Genomic DNA, 21326 nt, shown 5'->3' with positions numbered 1-21326 from the left:
GGACGATCAAGAATAGTTTCTTCAGATACTGGAACATGAATTACCACAATATCACCATCCTGAAACCTCTGAGGGCCATTTCGGATTCTGTAATGAAATGTTGGTTCATTCAAAAGCACGTATGAAACGGATATAAAATGGATGCAAATAAAATATGATGCAGCAATAAAAGAACGTGAAAATAAAATAATGAACAAGCTGGACAAGTATGACCACAAATTCAAACATGCAGAACCATTGATTTGTTAACTTCACGAAAATAAAACGGCAGCTGAGATCCAGGTGATGAATGTTTGGTAAGCAAAACAAGAAGAACAAGAAAGAGAAATTGAATAGATTCACGGAGTGAGATGTGTTGAGACAAACTAGAGTAGATATTGAAACCTTAAAAATTGAGGGTAATACGTTGCATCATACTCATACCTCTCGTAAATACCACACACATGGCGTTTACTATGTGCCGCACTCAATGTAATGTCACGTCACTTTGACATCTTTCTATGATTAATACATATCTCACATAGTTAAGAAGTCCTTTATTTCTATTTTAAGAAAGGAAAAGTAATACAAAGCTAAAAGCCATTTGTTCCGGAAATGAACGAGCACTTACAAGACTTTAGAAGAATTTTGGATACATAACTGGATAGTTTCGATATAAAAATTGAGAAATTTTAGATTCATACTCACAAAAAATGACATTTATATAGGTCATCATGATAAAATTGCAGAAGATTCCTCTTATAAAAAGGTGGTGGAAGAGATTTAGCAAACAAATCCGTAAATGTTCGTTAAGATTAAGAAATCCGTCAAATTATATTTTTTTTATTCAATCCTCACAATCATCTAGTGATCTAGTTATAACTTACCCGTCAATACTATCGTTTTTTTAAGAATACATATCATAATTTCACCTACAGACAATGTGTACCCGCAAGTCACTCCTCTCAATAGCACCGGCATGCACGCAAATTAAATTGATGCACGTCGACATCTCTTGTTTAATAGAATGCAGCATATATTCATAGTAGTTACTCTGATTTATCAGAGAAAACCGCTGAATCATTGGTTACAAGTAGTAACGTTTACATTCTCATAACCTTTACAGTCTTGGAGAATCATCAAGAATATAGACCTTCTAGAGATGTTAGTTTAATCATAGTTATTTCGGAAACAAGTTATTATGAGTTAAATTACTAGTAATCATACCCCTTTCTACTTTTATTGTGCGAGTGCTGCCTTGTAGCGCCATTAGCCTGCTTTTTTTTTGAAGCTAACAAGTTGTCTTTTACGTGCAAGTGGTATGGCTCTCTTTTAACACGTGATCAGTCGCGTATCCTTCCGACAGACTATCGTTGTTCCAGAAGATAATACTCTCAAATGGTGTGAATGAAGAGCCGAAAATTTGGTCCCTGAAATTGTCTCCCAGAAACGGAGATGGAACCACGAACCTTTGTGTTTGAAAATAGAGGTTGTGACTCCATGTCTTATTGTTTGAACCAAGAAATAAATGACTGAGAATACCTTTCCATTCCTCCAAGAGATCATTTACATCACCCCAATTATACGATTATAGATGCGATACGCGGTATTCAGAAGTTCGGGGACCCTGTTTTTCCTCATTGTTAAAATTCTGGAATTGGTAATCACGCGGAACTGACCCTGCTGTATAATTAGTATGTCTGCATACAAGTTACACTTCACCTTATTATCTTTCATATTTCTTATAAGTTGCGGCCACATGTCCTAAGTCGGTCTCTGTTTGGTGGTGTTTTTGTTGGTTAAGAGATCATCTAAAGTACCAATCACGCAAGTGCGAATATATTTGGCTTTAAAGTATTAGTTCATCTTCCCCATCATGGTATGATCTCAGTGATCGAGAAAAACTCGAGTTTCCTCAAATCTTACGGGATCGATAGAGTAGACATCAACGCAGTGTATTATACATAGTACTTTGATCTCTTTGTTGTTGAATTCGGTAATCTTTTCCGTCCATAGTTTTATGAAAATGCTTGACTTGAATATGGAATGAAAAGCAACCTGGATCATCACAACTTCTTGGTCTTGGGCGGCACTTAGTCATATTGGCAAGTAAAACATAAATGATGCGAAGAATAAACGTGAATTCTTTATTCTGTTGAAACAGAACTGTAATCCAAGTTTCACTCAAACAAACAACGACCAAGCATCGTTTCTCGAATTTACGTCGAAATATTTTATCCGTTTAACAAACTTTTCTATAGAGACACCTAGACCGATTTGTACTTTTGTGAAGATGAGGTTTGTTAAACGGCTGACTAGATGAAGTCGGTTATATAGTGCATAGTTAACAACCTATGTTCTTTAACTCACATAGTTGCGAGTCGTTGTATTCTTATGTTGAGCATCGACTGCTTATTTGCAATAGGCGAGTGACTTATTTCAAAAAGACGCTTAGTTAACAACCCTAATGGACCCATCTTACGCACGGCTGTATTATATATACACATGGAAAAAAGTATTGCAGCACCTTGATTTTTTAAAACTTGAAAAATCAGCCTCTTTTTTTGGATGAAATATAATAAAATATGTGTAGGATATTATTGAAACATAGTTAATGATAACATTGGCAACCACAATTTTAATAACAAAATGTAGTGTTTTTTGTACAAAAAATGCATTTTTCAACTTTTCCTGTAGTCGAACTTTACAATGTCAGGTATTTCAAAATTAATCTTCAGATGACTGTTCGCATCATGGTTGGTCGTTATACGCCAAAGAATTAGTACTTTGTGCGCAGTCACCAATCAAACGAATTACCGCATCTCAACGTCTTTTGATTCCTGCCATGAATCGGCTAATAAAGTAATGTAAAGGTAGCAGCAACCATTTCTGATGAAGGGCATTGTTTATTTCATGATGTGTTTGAACTGGTGTGTCCTTTTGTGCACTTTCCGCCCAATAGTGTCCCAAATATGCTCGATATGGTTCAAATCCGGGCTACGATCTGGCCAAGGAAGATGAACCAAATTCCATTTGAACATTGGATCTTCCTCCAAGATGCTAATTTCCAATTTTGGCGAGCTCTGCAATACATTTGATACGGATAACTGTGTGTCTGTTCGTAAGCAAACGTCCCTGAAATGGTCTTATCGCACAATAAGCAGTAGAGATGATTCAATCTCGAACAATTATTGTTAAAAGGCTCCTGTATGCCCACCTCTCTCTTTTCAGGATTGTATTGTATGCAATGGGTTTCTTTCTGACTAAGCTTCATCATGCTTGATTTTCCCAGCAGGTGGCATAGGGGGTCTTTTTGGTCTCGGATAGTCTTTTATATCGTGTATTGCCTAATTTTTATTCTCTAAACGACTTATAGTGGAAAAGTGATGAACGACAATACGTGCAATTGTCACAGCGACATTCCTGCCTCTCTCATGCTGATAATCTGCCATCTTGCTGCTGTTATGAGTTGTGGAGGACCTATTTCAAGGTGTCAATCACATAACTTTATAAACTTGGTTATTTAAAGTGTTGAAAACAATGAGGATGAAACACATGTTTTGCTGTGTACGGGTACAGGAGCTGCATGTGCAGATAAGAACTTATCGAGTCGATAATTATTGATCAAACTCAGGTGATATTTAAATAGTGTTTAACTAGTTCTATTTTAACAAATTATATCATAAAAAAATAAAGAGTGTTTTTTAATTTCAATTCCAATTTGGTTATATACCAGCTGCCATTCGCAATAAAGTTCTTTTTATCTTCGTCGTTTTCTTTTCGACATACCCTTGAAAAAGAAAATCAGCCAGTAATCAGCATTTTTTTATCAGTATTTACATAACACATTTTACAAACTCTTTTATCATGTTATTCGGATGGGGAAATTATGACTTTATATGACAAGAAATTGCAAATTAGTCTTTGCTGACTATGATATGTTTTTTTTGGTATTCGCGTTCTTGTCTGACAGTTGAGTTTTTCATTAAAAGTTTTTAGTTCCTTTCGACAAAATTGAACATAGCATTATTCTTACTACATTTGTATAAACTTCAAGATTATAATTATTTTTTTTTAAACTGGTTTTTTTCTAAAGTGAATATTGATCAATATTTTCGAAGGGTTAAATATTTCTCAGTGATGTCCTGCCATGGCTTTGTTTAAATTTGTTTGTTAGCTTTTTGTTCATGAATTTTTGTCTCTAATATTTAATTAACTATGCATTTGTATTCAGATGTTGCAGATCAAATATATTCGTTCATTGTGTAATCATACGTTTTTTGATTGAGTTAAGTCTACCAATTGATATTTTATCGTGTGTTTTTCTATGTTGTGATGTTATGCTATTGTTTCAGAAAAAGGGAGAAGGTTTGGATCCATTAAAACGTTTAATCCCGCTGCAAATGTTTGCACCTGTCCTAAGTCAGGAATCTGATGTACAGTAGTTGTCGTTTGTTTATGTAATATATACGTGTTTTGTCGTTTCTCGTTTTGCTTATATAGATTAGACCGTTGGTTTTCCCGTTTGAATGATTTTACACTAGTAATGTTGGGGCTCTTTATAGCTTGTTGTTCGGTGTGAGCCAAGGCTCCGGATCCGTGTTGAAGGCCGTATACTTTAACCTATAATGGTTTACTTTTTAAATTGTTATTTGGATGGAGAGTTGTCTCATTGGCACTCACACCACATCTTCCTTTTTCTATAGCACCTTTTGAAGTCTTACGCAAACGATGCGCCTGTTTTCCCTTCACAGGACATTCACTGATATATTGTAGACGAAATGCGCGTCTGGCGTAAATATAAAATTTAAATACTGGTATCTATGATGAGTTAAAACTTAAAATGCAACCACTGAGTCGACGCCATTGCTGGTAGAGATTTATTTCCCCGAGGGTATCACCAGCCCAGTAGTCAGCACTTGTGTTGACTTGGCTTATCATTGATATAATCTTATAAATTAACACCTTTTTGAATTTTTGAAAAAACTAAGGTTTTTCTACACCAGGAATAGACTGCCTTACCTGTATTTTGCAAAACTACTAGGAATGTTATGTTCTCAATGTTCTTCAACTTCGTCCTTTATTTTGGCCTTTCAATCATTATTTTGATTCGAGCGTCACTAATGAGTCTTTGTAGATGAAACGCGCGTCTGGTATTTATGATGAGTTTTTTTGTGTTATGCCGCTACTGGATGACCTCCCTAATTGTTTGCCTTTTTTTTTAATTTTGAGCTCTAGTTTCAGATTTTTGAACAAAGTGCCCTTCGATACCTAGAGCAAAAGAAGAGCCTGTTTCTCTTCTACAAGACCTATATAGTCATACCCCGTGACACCCCTCATTATTTTTCTCTAGAACTCCTGGAATAGGCCGACCTTACCCCCATTTTTTGGACATTTTTTTCGAATTTTGAGCTCTAGTTTCAGATTTTTGAACATAGCGCCCTTCGATACCTAGTGCAAAAGAAGCGCCTGTTTCTCCTCTACAAGATCTATATAGTCATACGCCGTGACACCCCTCATTATTTTTCTCTAGAAGTCCTAGAATAGGCCGAACCCCCTATTTTTTTGACATTTTTTTTCAAATTTTGAGCTCTAGTTTCAGATTTTTGAACATAGCGCCCTTCGATACCTAGTGCACAAGAAGCGCCTGTTTCTCCTCTACAAGACCTATTTAGTCATTCCCCGTGACACTCCTCATTATTTTTCTCTAGAAGCCCTGGAATAGGCCGACCCCCCTAATTTTTTGACCTTTTTTTCAAATTTTGAGCTCTAGTTTCAGATTTTTGAACATAGCGCCCTTCGATACCTAGTGCAAAAGAAGCGCCTGTTTCTCTTCTACAAGACCTATATAGTGATACCCCGTGACACCCCTCATTATTTTTCTCTAGAAGTCCTAGAATAGGCCGACCCCCCTATTTTTTTGAAATTTTTGTCAAATTTTGAGCTCTAGTTCCAGATTATTGAACATAGCGCCCTTCGATACCTAGCGCAAAAGAAGCACCTGTTTCTCTTCTACAAGACCTATATAGTCATTCCCCGCGACACCCCTCATTATTTTTCTCTAGAAGCCCTGGAATAGGCCGACCCCCCTAATTGTTTGACATTTTTTTCGAATTTTGAGCTCTAGTTTCAGATTTTTGAACATAGCGCCCTTCGATACCTAGCGCAAAAGAAGCGCCTGTTTCTCTTCTACAAGACCTATATAGTCATACCCCGTGACACCCCTCATTATTTTTCTCTAGAAGTCCTAGAATAGGCCGAACCCCCTATTTTTTTGACATTTTTTTTCAAATTTTGAGCTCTAGTTTCAGATTTTTGAACATAGCGCCCTTCGATACCTAGTGCACAAGAAGCGCCTGTTTCTCCTCTACAAGACCTATTTAGTCATTCCCCGTGACACTCCTCATTATTTTTCTCTAGAAGCCCTGGAATAGGCCGACCCCCCTAATTTTTTGACCTTTTTTTCAAATTTTGAGCTCTAGTTTCAGATTTTTGAACATAGCGCCCTTCGATACCTAGTGCAAAAGAAGCGCCTGTTTCTCTTCTACAAGACCTATATAGTGATACCCCGTGACACCCCTCATTATTTTTCTCTAGAAGTCCTAGAATAGGCCGACCCCCCTATTTTTTTGAAATTTTTGTCAAATTTTGAGCTCTAGTTCCAGATTATTGAACATAGCGCCCTTCGATACCTAGCGCAAAAGAAGCACCTGTTTCTCTTCTACAAGACCTATATAGTCATTCCCCGCGACACCCCTCATTATTTTTCTCTAGAAGCCCTGGAATAGGCCGACCCCCCTAATTGTTTGACATTTTTTTCGAATTTTGAGCTCTAGTTTCAGATTTTTGAACATAGCGCCCTTCGATACCTAGCGCAAAAGAAGCGCCTGTTTCTCTTCTACAAGACCTATATAGTCATACCCCGTGACACCCCTCATTATTTTTCTCTAGAACTCCTGGAATAGGCCGACCCTACCCCGATTTTTTGGACATTTTTTTCGATTTTTGAGCTCTAGTTTCAGATTTTTGAACATAGCGCCCTTCGATACCTAGTGCAAAAGAAGAGCCTGTTTCTATTCTACAAGACCAATATAGTCATACCCCGTGACACCCCTCATTATTTTTCTCTAGAAGTCCTAGAATAGGCCGACCTCCCTAATTTTTTGACATTTTTTTCAAATTTTGAGCTCTAGTTTCAGATTTTTGAACATAGCGCCCTTCGATACCTAGCGCAAAAGAAGCGCCTGTTTCTCCTCTACAAGACCTATATAGTCATTCCCCGTGACACCCCTCATTATTTTTCTCTAGAAGCCCTGGATTAGGCCGACCCCCTAATTTTTTGACATTTTTTTCAAATTTTGAGCTCTAGTTTTAGATTTTTGAACATAGCGCCCTTCGATACCTAGTGCAAAAGAAGCGCCTGTTTCTCTTCTACAAGACCTATATAGTGATACCCCGTGACACCCCTCATTATTTTTCTCTAGAAGTCCTAGAATAGGCCGACCTCCCTACTTTTTTGACATTTTTTTCAAATTTTGAGCTCTAGTTTCAGATTTTTGAACATAGCGCCCTTCGATACCTAGCGCAAAAGAAGCGCCTGTTTCTCCTCTACAAGACCTATATAGTCATTCCCCGTGACACCCCTCATTATTTTTCTCTAGAAGCCCTGGAATAGGCCGACCCCCCTAAATTTTTGACATTTTTTTCAAATTTTGAGCTCTAGTTTCAGATTTTTGAACATAGCGCCCTTCGATACCTAGCGCAAAAGAAGCGCCTGTTTCTCCTCTACAAGACCTATATAGTCATTCCCCGTGACACCCCTCATTATTTTTCTCTAGAAGCCCTGGAATAGGCCGACCCTCCTAATTTTTTGACATTTTTTTCAAATTTTGAGCTCTAGTTTCAGATTTTTGAACATAGCGCCCTTCGATACCTAGCGCAAAAGAAGCGCCTGTTTCTCCTCTACAAGACCTATATAGTCATTTCCCGTGACACCCCTCATTATTTTTCTCTAGAAGTCCTAGAATAGGCCGACCCCCCTAATTTTTGGACATTTTTTTCAAATTTTGAGCTCTAGTTTCAGATTTTTGAACATAGCGCCCTTCGATACCTAGCGCAAAAGAAGCGCCTGTTTCTCTTCTACAAGACCTATATAGTCATACTCCGTGACATCCCTCATTATTTTTCTCTAGAACTCCTGGAATAGGCCGACCCTACCCCCATTTTTTGGACATTTTTTTCGAATTTTGAGCTCTAGTTTCAGATTTTTGAACATAGCGCCCTTCGATACCTAGTGCAAAAGAAGCGCCTGTTTCTATTCTACAAGACCTATATAGTCATACCCCGTGACACCCCTCATTATTTTTCTCTAGAAGTCCTAGAATAGGCCGACCCCCTTAATTTTTTGACATTTTTTTCAAATTTTGAGCTCTAGTTTCAGATTTTTGAACATAGCGCCCTTCGATACCTAGCGCAAAAGAAGCGCCTGTTTCTCCTCTACAAGACCTTTATAGTCATTCCCCGTGACACTCCTCATTATTTTTCTCTAGAAGTCCTAGAATAGGCCGACCCCCCTATTTTTTTGACATTTTTTTCAAATTTGAGCTCTAGTTTCAGATTTTTGAACATAGCGCCCTTCGATACCTAGCGCAAAAGAAGCGCCTGTTTCTCCTCTACAAGACCTATATAGTCATTCCCCGTGACACTCCTCATTATTTTTCTCTAGAAGTCCTAGAATAGGCCGATCCCCCTATTTTTTTGACATTTTTTTCAAATTTTGAGCTCTAGTTTCAGATTTTTGAACATAGCGCCCTTCGATACCTAGCGCAAAAGAAGCGCCTGTTTCTCCTCTACAAGACCTATATAGTCATTCCCCGTGACACCCCTCATTATTTTTCTCTAGAAGTCCTAGTATAGGCCAACCCCCCTATTTTTTTGACATTTTTTTCAAATTTTGAGCTCTAGTTTCAGATTTTTGAACATAGCGCCCTTCGATACCTAGCGCAAAAGAAGCGCCTGTTTCTCTTCTACAAGACCTATATAGTCATTTCCCGTGACACCCCTCATTATTTTTCTCTAGAAGCCCTGGAATAGGCCGACCCCCTAATTTTTTGACATTTTTTTCAAATTTTGAGCTCTAGTTTCAGATTTTTGAACATAGCGCCCTTCGATACCTAGTGCAAAAGAAGCGCCTGTTTCTCCTCTACAAGACCTATATAGTGATACCCCGTGACACCCCTCATTATTTTTCTCTAGAAGTCCTAGAATAGGCCGACCTCCCTAATTTTTTGACATTTTTTTCAAATTTTGAGCTCTAGTTTCAGATTTTTGAACATAGCGCCCTTCGATACCTAGCGCAAAAGAAGTGCCTGTTTCTCCTCTACAAGACCTATATAGTCATTCTCCGTGACACCCCTCATTATTTTTCTCTAGAAAGCCTAGAATAGGCCGACCCCGCTAATTTTTTGACATTTTTTTCAAATTTTGAGCTCTAGTTTCAGATTTTTGAACATAACGCCCTTCGATACCTAGCGCAAAAGAAGCGCCTGTTTCTCCTCTACAAGACCTATATAGTCATTTCCCCATGACACCCCTCATTATTTTTCTAGAAGTCCTAGAGTAGGCCGACCCCCCTATTTTTTTGACATTTTTTTCAAATTTTGAGCTCTAGTTTCAGATTTTTGAACATAGCGCCCTTCGATACCTAGCGCAAAAGAAGCGCCGGTTTCTCCTCTACAAGACCTTTATAGTCATTCCCCGTGACACCCCTCATTATTTTTCTCTAGAATCCCTGGAATAGGCCGACCCCCCTAATTTTTTGACATTTTTTTCAAATTTTGAGCTCTAGTTTCAGATTTTTGAACATAGCGCCCTTCGATACCTAGCGCAAAAGAAGCGCCTGTTTCTCTTCTACAAGACCTATATAGTCATACTCCGTGACACCCCTCATTATTTTCCTCTAGAACTCCTGGAATAGGCCGACCCTACCCCCATTTTTTGGACATTTTTTTCGAATTTTGAGCTCTAGTTTCAGATTTTTTAACATAGCGCCCTTCGATACCTAGTGCAAAAGAAGCGCCTGTTTCTATTCTACAAGACCTATATAGTGATACCCCGTGACACCCCTCATTATTTTTCTCTAGAAGTCCTAGAATAGGCCGACCCCCCTAATTTTTTGACATTTTTTTCAAATTTTGAGCTCTAGTTTCAGATTTTTGAACATAGCGCCCTTCGATACCTAGCGCAAAAGAAGCGCCTGTTTCTCCTCTACAAGACCTATATAGTCATTCCCCGTGACACCCCTCATTATTTTTCTCTAGAAGTCCTAGAATAGGCCGACCCCCCTATTTTTTTGACATTTTTTTCAAATTTTGAGCTCTAGTTTCAGATTTTTGAACATAGCGCCCTTCGATACCTAGCGCAAAAGAAGCGCCTGTTTCTCCTCTACAAGACCTATATAGTCATTCCCCGTGACACCCCTCATTTTTTTTCTCTAGAAGTCCTAGAATAGGCCGACCCCCCTATTTTTTTGAGATTTTTTTCAAATTTTGAGCTCTAGTTTCAGATTTTTGAACATAGCGCCCTTCGATACCTAGCGCAAAAGAAGCGCCTGTTTCTCTTCTACAAGACCTATATAGTCATTCCCCGTGACACCCCTCATTTTTTTTCTCTAGAAGTCCTAGAATAGGCCGACCCCCCTATTATTTGACATTTTTTTCAAATTTTGAGCTCTAGTTTCAGATTTTTGAACATAGCGCCCTTCGATACCTAGCGCAAAAGAAGCGCCTGTTTCTTCTCTACAAGACCTATATAGTGATACCCCGTGACACCCCTCATTATTTTTCTCTAGAAGTCCTAGAATAGGCCGACCTCCCTAATTTTTTGACATTTTTTTCAAATTTTGAGCTCTAGTTTCAGATTTTTGAACATAGCGCCCTTCGATACCTAGCGCAAAAGAAGTGCCTGTTTCTCTTCTACAAGACCTATATAGTCATTCTCCGTGACACCCCTCATTATTTTTCTCTAGAAAGCCTAGAATAGGCCGACCCCCCTAATTTTTTGACATTTTTTTCAAATTTTGAGCTCTAGTTTCAGATTTTTGAACATAACGCCCTTCGATACCTAGCGCAAAAGAAGCGCCTGTTTCTCCTCTACAAGACCTATATAGTCATTTTCCGTGACACCCCTCATTATTTTTCTAGAAGTCCTAGAGTAGGCCGACCCCCCTATTTTTTTGACATTTTTTTCAAATTTTGAGCTCTAGTTTCAGATTTTTGAACATAGCGCCCTTCGATACCTAGCGCAAAAGAAGCGCCGGTTTCTCTTCTACAAGACCTTTATAGTGATTCCCCGTGACACCCCTCATTATTTTTCTCTAGAATCCCTGGAATAGGCCGACCCCCCTAATTTTTTGACATTTTTTTCAAATTTTGAGCTCTAGTTTCAGATTTTTGAACATAGCGCCCTTCGATACCTAGCGCAAAAGAAGCGCCTGTTTCTCTTCTACAAGACCTATATAGTCATACTCCGTGACACCCCTCATTATTTTTCTCTAGAACTCCTGGAATAGGCCGACCCTACCCCCATTTTTTGGACATTTTTTTCGAATTTTGAGCTCTAGTTTCAGATTTTTGAACATAGCGCCCTTCGATACCTAGTGCAAAAGAAGCGCCTGTTTCTATTCTACAAGACCTATATAGTGATACCCCGTGACACCCCTCATTATTTTTCTCTAGAAGTCCTAGAATAGGCCGACCCCCCTAATTTTTTGACATTTTTTTCAAATTTTGAGCTCTAGTTTCAGATTTTTGAACATAGCGCCCTTCGATACCTAGCGCAAAAGAAGCGCCTGTTTCTCCTCTACAAGACCTATATAGTCATTCCCCGTGACACCCCTCATTATTTTTCTCTAGAAGTCCTAGAATAGGCCGACCCCCCTATTTTTTTGACATTTTTTTCAAATTTTGAGCTCTAGTTTCAGATTTTTGAACATAGCGCCCTTCGATACCTAGCGCAAAAGAAGCGCCTGTTTCTCCTCTACAAGACCTATATAGTCATTCCCCGTGACACCCCTCATTATTTTTCTCTAGAAGTCCTAGAATAGGCCGACCCCCCTATTTTTTTGACATTTTTTTCAAATTTTGAGCTCTAGTTTCAGATTTTTGAACATAGCGCCCTTCGATACCTAGCGCAAAAGAAGCGCCTGTTTCTCTTCTACAAGACCTATATAGTCATTCCCCGTGACACCCCTCATTATTTTTCTCTAGAAGCCCTGGAATAGGCCGACCCCCTAATTTTTTGCAAATTTTTTCAAATTTTGAGCTCTAGTTTCAGATTTTTGAACATAGCGCCCTTCGATACCTAGTGCAAAAGAAGCGCCTGTTTCTCCTCTACAAGACCTATATAGTGATACCCCGTGACACCCCTCATTATTTTTCTCTAGAAGTCCTAGAATAGGCCGACCTCCCTAATTTTTTGACATTTTTTTCAAATTTTGAGCTCTAGTTTCAGATTTTTGAACATAGCGCCCTTCGATACCTAGCGCAAAAGAAGCGCCGGTTTCTCTTCTACAAGACCTTTATAGTGATTCCCCGTGACACCCCTCATTATTTTTCTCTAGAATCCCTGGAATAGGCCGACCCCCCTAATTTTTTGACATTTTTTTCAAATTTTGAGCTCTAGTTTCAGATTTTTGAACATAGCGCCCTTCGATACCTAGCGCAAAAGAAGCGCCTGTTTCTCTTCTACAAGACCTATATAGTCATACTCCGTGACACCCCTCATTATTTTTCTCTAGAACTCCTGGATTAGGCCGACCCTACCCCCATTTTTTGGACATTTTTTTCGAATTTTGAGCTCTAGTTTCAGATTTTTGAACATAGCGCCCTTCGATACCTAGTGCAAAAGAAGCGCCTGTTTCTATTCTACAAGACCTATATAGTGATACCCCGTGACACCCCTCATTATTTTTCTCTAGAAGTCCTAGAATAGGCCGACCCCCCTAATTTTTTGACATTTTTTTCAAATTTTGAGCTCTAGTTTCAGATTTTTGAACATAGCGCCCTTCGATACCTAGCGCAAAAGAAGCGCCTGTTTCTCCTCTACAAGACCTATATAGTCATTCCCCGTGACACCCCTCATTATTTTTCTCTAGAAGTCCTAGAATAGGCCGACCTCCCTATTTTTTTGACATTTTTTTCAAATTTTGAGCTCTAGTTTCAGATTTTTGAACATAGCGCCCTTCGATACCTAGCGCAAAAGAAGCGCCTGTTTCTCCTCTACAAGACCTATATAGTCATTCTCCGTGACACCCCTCATTATTTTTCTCTAGAAGTCCTAGAATAGGCCGACCCCCCTATTTTTTTGACATTTTTTTCAAATTTTGAGCTCTAGTTTCAGATTTTTGAACATAGCGCCCTTCGATACCTAGCGCAAAAGAAGCGCCTGTTTCTCTTCTACAAGACCTATATAGTCATTCCCAGTGACACCCCTCATTATTTTTCTCTAGAAGCCCTGGAATAGGCCGACCCCCTAATTTTTTGACATTTTTTTCAAATTTTGAGCTCTAGTTTCAGATTTTTGAACATAGCGCCCTTCGATACCTAGTGCAAAAGAATCGCCTGTTTCTCCTCTACAAGACCTATATAGTGATACCCCGTGACACCCCTCATTATTTTTCTCTAGAAGTCCTAGAATAGGCCGACCTCCCTAATTTTTTGACATTTTTTTCAAATTTTGAGCTCTAGTTTCAGATTTTTGAACATAGCGCCCTTCGATACCTAGCGCAAAAGAAGTGCCTGTTTCTCCTCTACAAGACCTATATAGTCATTCTCCGTGACACCCCTCATTATTTTCTCTAGAAAGCCTAGAATAGGCCGACCCCCCTAATTTTTTGACATTTTTTTCAAATTTTGAGCTCTAGTTTCAGATTTTTGAACATAACGCCCTTCGATACCTAGCGCAAAAGAAGCGCCTGTTTCTCCTCTACAAGACCTATATAGTCATTTCCCGTGACACCCCTCATTATTTTTCTAGAAGTCCTAGAGTAGGCCGACCCCCCTATTTTTTTGACATTTTTTTCAAATTTTGAGCTCTAGTTTCAGATTTTTGAACATAGCGCCCTTCGATACCTAGCGCAAAAGAAGCGCCGGTTTCTCTTCTACAAGACCTTTTTAGTCATTCCCCGTGACACCCCTCATTATTTTTCTCTAGAATCCCTGGAATAGGCCGACCCCCCTAATTTTTTGACATTTTTTTCAAATTTTGAGCTCTAGTTTCAGATTTTTGAACATAGCGCCCTTCGATACCTAGCGCAAAAGAAGCGCCTGTTTCTCTTCTACAAGACCTATATAGTCATACTCCGTGACACCCCTCATTATTTTTCTCTAGAACTCCTGGAATAGGCCGACCCTACCCCCATTTTTTGGACATTTTTTTCGAATTTTGAGCTCTAGTTTCAGATTTTTGAACATAGCGCCCTTCGATACCTAGTGCAAAAGAAGCGCCTGTTTCTATTCTACAAGACCTATATAGTGATACCCCGTGACACCCCTCATTATTTTTCTCTAGAAGTCCTAGAATAGGCCGACCCCCCTAATTTTTTGACATTTTTTTCAAATTTTGAGCTCTAGTTTCAGATTTTTGAACATAGCGCCCTTCGATACCTAGCGCAAAAGAAGCGCCTGTTTCTCCTCTACAAGACCTATATAGTCATTCCCCGTGACACCCCTCATTATTTTTCTCTAGAAGTCCTAGAATAGGCCGACCCCCCTATTTTTTTGACATTTTTTTCAAATTTTGAGCTCTAGTTTCAGATTTTTGAACATAGCGCCCTTCGATACCTAGCGCAAAAGAAGCGCCTGTTTCTCCTCTACAAGACCTATATAGTCATTCCCCGTGACACCCCTCATTATTTTTCTCTAGAAGTCCTAGAATAGGCCGACCCCCCTATTTTTTTGACATTTTTTTCAAATTTTGAGCTCTAGTTTCAGATTTTTGAACATAGCGCCCTTCGATACCTAGCGCAAAAGAAGCGCCTGTTTCTCTTCTACAAGACCTATATAGTCATTCCCCGTGACACCCCTCATTATTTTTCTCTAGAAGCCCTGGAATAGGCCGACCCCCTAATTTTTTGACATTTTTTTCAAATTTTGAGCTCTAGTTTCAGATTTTTGAACATAGCGCCCTTCGATACCTAGTGCAAAAGAAGCGCCTGTTTCTCCTCTACAAGACCTATATAGTGATACCCCGTGACACCCCTCATTATTTTTCTCTAGAAGTCCTAGAATAGGCCGACCTCCCTAATTTTTTGACATTTTTTTCAAATTTTGAGCTCTAGTTTCAGATTTTTGAACATAGCGCCCTTCGATACCTAGCGCAAAAGAAGTGCCTGTTTCTCCTCTACAAGACCTATATAGTCATTCCCCGTGACACCCCTCATTATTTTTCTCTAGAAGTCCTAGAATAGGCCGACCCCCCTATTTTTTTGACATTTTTTTCAAATTTTGAGCTCTAGTTTCAGATTTTTGAACATAGCGCCCTTCGATACCTAGCGCAAAAGAAGCGCCTGTTTCTCCTCTACAAGACCTATATAGTCATTCCCCGTGACACCCCTCATTATTTTTCTCTAGAAGTCCTAGAATAGGCCGACCCCCCTATTTTTTTGACATTTTTTTCAAATTTTGAGCTCTAGTTTCAGATTTTTGAACATAGCGCCCTTCGATACCTAGCGCAAAAGAAGCGCCTGTTTCTCTTCTACAAGACCTATATAGTCATTCCCCGTGACACCCCTCATTATTTTTCTCTAGAAGCCCTGGAATAGGCCGACCCCCTAATTTTTTGACATTTTTTTCAAATTTTGAGCTCTAGTTTCAGATTTTTGAACATAGCGCCCTTCGATACCTAGTGCAAAAGAAGCGCCTGTTTCTCCTCTACAAGACCTATATAGTGATACCCCGTGACACCCCTCATTATTTTTCTCTAGAAGTCCTAGAATAGGCCGACCTCCCTAATTTTTTGACATTTTTTTCAAATTTTGAGCTCTAGTTTCAGATTTTTGAACATAGCGCCCTTCGATACCTAGCGCAAAAGAAGTGCCTGTTTCTCCTCTACAAGACCTATATAGTCATTCTCCGTGACACCCCTCATTATTTTCTCTAGAAAGCCTAGAATAGGCCGACCCCCCTAATTTTTTGACATTTTTTTCAAATTTTGAGCTCTAGTTTCAGATTTTTGAACATAACGCCCTTCGATACCTAGCGCAAAAGAAGCGCCTGTTTCTCCTCTACAAGACCTATATAGTAATTTCCCGTGACACCCCTCATTATTTTTCTAGAAGTCCTAGAGTAGGCCGACCCCCCTATTTTTTTGACATTTTTTTCAAATTTTGAGCTCTAGTTTCAGATTTTTGAACATAGCGCCCTTCGATACCTAGCGCAAAAGAAGCGCCGGTTTCTCTTCTACAAGACCTTTATAGTCATTCCCCGTGACACCCCTCATTATTTTTCTCTAGAATCCCTGGAATAGGCCGACCCCCCTAATTTTTTGACATTTTTTTCAAATTTTGAGCTCTAGTTTCAGATTTTTGAACATAGCGCCCTTCGATACCTAGCGCAAAAGAAGCGCCTGTTTCTCTTCTACAAGACCTATATAGTCATACTCCGTGACACCCCTCATTATTTTTCTCTAGAACTCCTGGAATAGGCCGACCCTACCCCCATTTTTTGGACATTTTTTTCGAATTTTGAGTTCTAGTTTCAGATTTTTGAACATAGCGCCCTTCGATACCTAGTGCAAAAGAAGCGCCTGTTTCTATTCTACAAGACCTATATAGTGATACCCCGTGACACCCCTCATTATTTTTCTCTAGAAGTCCTAGAATAGTCCGACCCCCCTAATTTTTTGACATTTTTTTCAAATTTTGAGCTCTAGTTTCAGATTTTTGAACATAGCGCCCTTCGATACCTAGCGCAAAAGAAGCGCCTGTTTCTCCTCTACAAGACCTATATAGTCATTCCCCGTGACACCCCTCATTATTTTTCTCTAGAAGTCCTAGAATAGGCCGACCCCCCTATTTTTTTGACATTTTTTTCAAATTTTGAGCTCTAGTTTCAGATTTTTGAACATAGCGCCCTTCGATACCTAGCGCAAAAGAAGCGCCTGTTTCTCCTCTACAAGACCTATATAGTCATTCCCCGTGACACCCCTCATTATTTTTCTCTAGAAGTCCTAGAATAGGCCGACCCCCCTATTTTTTTGACATTTTTTTCAAATTTTGAGCTCTAGATTAAACAATGACATAAAAGGTGTTATATTTTACAGGGTAGGACTACTTTTACATACGTTCTAAATTGAAGAGGGTGCATAGGTGGCCCTACACCTACAAATAATCCGTTGATAGATGCATAGTTATTGTGGTACTGAATATTAGCCTAAAAAGTTATGCGACTTGTTAAATCAATAGATTGGATAAAAACCATTTCAAAATTGAGTTTAAATTGCTATATTTTAACTGGTTTTCTGCCTATTTAAATATTTTTTTATTTAACGGCCGTTGTTGTCTTATTCTGTTTTTTGGTTTCTCGATATATCGCCTTATTGTTCGCTGGCTTATTGTTCGCTAGCTATTGTTCGCTAGCTTCTGCCTGGTTGTGATCTATTTAGCTTTCTATCAAATCTGAAATCAGTTTCCTGCCTTGATTATTTAAGTGAAGAGATTTCCAATTTACAAGGAGCAATGTTCTTATTGTAGCAGATTTACTTGAGTGTTTGAACGTGCAACTAACAATTAAAGTTTGGTTTTTATTTGTTAGTTACCGCATAACTTTTTTTGGCGACATGTTGGAAATTTAACGATATAAACAAGAAGATGTGGTATGATTGCCAAGAGACAACTCTCCACAACAGACCAAATGACACAGAAATTAACAACTACTAGTATATGCCACCGTACGGCCTTCAACAATGAGCATAATCAGCTATATGTCTTCTTCTTAACAATAAAAACATTCGATGGATGACACAATGATGACTAAACAATATGTCTGACCATAAAAAAAAGACGTTTTGGGTTTTTAGCGACAACAGGACGGCAACCAAATGATAAAAATAAGAATATAACATTAACAGTGCCACATCTTATACGTCTACCTAAATAACAAGGGCCAATATTTTAACAATTTTAAGGTTGGTTGATTGATTATTGCTAATAACGTCGTGTAAGCATGTAACAAATAGCATATAATTACGTATAATAACCATACTCATGTTAAACATACTGAAGTACTTTTAACAAATCAGATAAATGAAATTATACGAAAACTAGAAGCTCTAAAGAGCCTGTGTCGCTCACCTTGGTCTATGTGAATATAAAGGAAGCAGATGGATTCATGACAAAATTGTGTTTTGGTGATGGTGATGTGTTTGTACATCTTACTTTACTGAACATTCTTGCTGCTTAAAATTATCTCTATCTATAATGAACTTGGCCCATTAGTTTCAGTGGAAAATGTTAGTAAAAATTTACAAATTTTATGAAAATTGTTAAAAATTGACTATGAAGAACAATTACTCCTAAGGGGGTCAATTGACCATTTCGATCATGTTGACTTATTTGTAAATCTTACTTTGCTGAACATTATTGTTGTTTACAGTTTATCTCTATCAATAATAATATTCAAGATAATGACCAAAAACAACAAAATTTCCTTAAAACTAACAATTCAGGGTCAGCAACCCAACAACTGGTTGTCCGATTCATCTAAAAATTTCAGAGCAGATAAATGTTGACCTGATAAACAATTCTACCCCTTGTCAGATTTGCTCTAAATACTTTGGTTTTTGGGTTATAGGCCAAAAACTGCATTTTACCCCTATGTTCTATTTTTAGCCATGGCGGCCATCTTGGATGGTTGGCCGGTCACCGGACACATTTTTTAAACTAGATACCCCAATGATGATTGTGGCCAAGTTTGATTTAATTTGACCCAGTAGTTTCAGAGGAGAAGATTTTTGTAAAAGTTAACGACGACGACGGACGACGACGGAAGACGGACGACGGACGCCGGACGCCAAGTGATGAGAAAAGTTCACTTGGCCTTTTAGGCCAGGTGAGCTAAAAAGGAGTGCAACGGTTGTCTAGTCTCAAACATCCCGTAAACATTCAAAAATCCTGTAAGTTACCTGAATTAGCAAAGTATTTACAAGTCATAACGTCGATTAGAAACATACTTAAGTTTCCTGCGGATTGCATTGGGATATAATTACATTAGATGTATATGTTTCATTATAATACTTTATTCTGATTGGCTAACTGCACATCACGTGTTATTCCTGAAGCAATTGCAATCCTCAATAAAACTTTTCATTCATGATAACACGTGGTACCACAATAAAGTGCACAGATGAATAGAATAAAGCAATTATAAAATTCGTGTTTTCATTATGATAGCTAAAAAATGTAAATATAAGTATTGAATGCTTCTTTTTGTAACTTCCTTGGGTTATAAAAGCGTTGACCGTGCGCACATTTTTAAAATGAAGCGCTTCCGCGCTTCATACAAAATGTACTTCGGTCAACGCTTTTACACCCCAACGAAGTTACAAAAAGAAGCATTCAATTCTTAAGTAATGTTGTTGGAAAAATAGGGATTAAAAGGTGGCAACGAGGTATATGGGAGTTTTTATGTTTGCGAAGGAAAACGAAAATGGATCATTCTAATATGATATGAAGAATTAATTGAAGTCTAAAATAATATGTACATTCTAAAAAAAAAACATTATTGTTCATGTTACTATAATTAAAAACTGTTCTGTATACTAGCGTAGAAATTGATTTTCCTGTAAATTAATGATATCCGCAAACCGATTCATCTATGTCGTAAATCTATGTCGTAAAAGTGTTTACTGCATGGTTGTTATCAATAAGAATCATTACTGACTTAGTCTGTGAATGTAACGAGTGTAATCTCCCAATTAAGTGCTGTAATTAAACATTTTCTAACGTGTTTTGCAAGGGAAATACATATGTACATTAAACCTATTTTTCTTGGTTGTTTCCGTCTATGATCATATATCATGGCCGCTTTCTCTGTTTTGTTTTTAGAAAGGGGCCCTGGGGGAGTAGATAGTGCGCTTTGCTTCTGTTGATCTATTTCGTTCTGTCAAAATGACACCAGAGACATCGACATAGATATAAAATGGTCTGAAAACCAGCTAATCAAACGCTCATAGCAAAACAGTATTTCAAGCTCTAAATCGTTCCAAGTCTAGAAAAGTTGAAACAGAAACAATCAGATATATGCAATTAAACAGTGGATCTGCTTTCAGCCTCTAGTTACTCATCAGTCGCAAATCGATGCTGTGGTACTCGACCTATCCCCTTGCTTCAACTGTCGCTAGTTAAAAACACCATCAATACATCTTATACAGATAAAATAACACTAATATATCATTTACATGTAACTAATTACCTATAAGGACATATAGTAATGCAGAAGATAAAAAGCTTTGTCGGGAAGCTATAAATATGGACACGATAAAACTACTACGCCTATCGGCATATACTTATTTGTTTTGGTAATTATCTGTGTTAAGAGATAAACCTTATATAAACTGGTAGATTACAGAACGAATATACATTTCAGTGGTGAACTTGCGTAATTTATTTTCCAAAATATAGGATTTGTAAAAAAAAAAAAACACTACTCAGTCGCAACTGTAAGTATTTGTAATCTTTGTTTTGCTTTCTAAATAACTACATGAATACATTTATATCTATGTTTACTTCTAATGAATAGATGAAGATAAATAAATTAATGTTACACACAAAAAATTAAGAAAAAAAAGAATAGCATGAGTACCAAAAATTGTAAGACCGGGAACGACTACAGGATAAACGTCTTAAGCTTTAAATTCATAATCTGTCATCTGGTCGGTCTTACTCTATCCAAGTACATGTATCTAAAAAATGAAATAACGTTATAGTATATATAGACGTACTTACATTTATCTGAATAAGTAGTTAACTACGGAAGCCGATAAGGGCCATTCAAAAAAAATAATTTATGTCGTAATTACGACATAGCATGTCGTAATTTCGACATAACATGTCGTTATAACGACATCGCTATGTCGTAATTTCGACATAACATGTCGTTATAACGACATCGCTATGTCGTAATTTCGACATAATATGTCGTTATAACGACATCGCTTTGTCGTAATTTCGACATAACTTGTCGTAATAACGACATAGCTATGTCGTAATAACGACATCACTATATATATTAAAGAATATGTATTATGATTGCCAAGACACTAAATGACACAGAAATTAACAACTATAGGTC

At 38.1% G+C, this 21326-nt stretch overlaps 1 protein-coding gene across 2 annotated transcripts in view; it reads left to right on the top strand.

Moving 5' to 3' along the window:
* LOC139528039 (WSCD family member GA21586-like) overlaps positions 1–21326 on the top strand; it is a 72175-nt gene that overhangs the window by 18141 nt on the left and 32708 nt on the right. Inside the window, exon 1 of one of the 2 annotated variants that reach the window (XM_071323824.1) lies at positions 20488–20694. The exons of the other annotated variant lie outside the window; for it this stretch is intronic. The gene's annotated coding sequence lies outside the window, so the exon portion shown is untranslated. Of the gene's footprint in view, positions 1–20487; positions 20695–21326 lie in introns of those variants that run through there. 2 annotated transcript variants of the gene reach the window in all.

Source organism: Mytilus edulis, chromosome 6, assembly GCF_963676685.1.
Source record: "Mytilus edulis chromosome 6, xbMytEdul2.2, whole genome shotgun sequence".
Lineage (NCBI taxonomy): Eukaryota > Metazoa > Mollusca > Bivalvia > Mytilida > Mytilidae > Mytilus > Mytilus edulis.
Note: the sequence above shows the minus strand (reverse complement) of the source record. Positions and strands in the feature narration are given on the sequence as shown.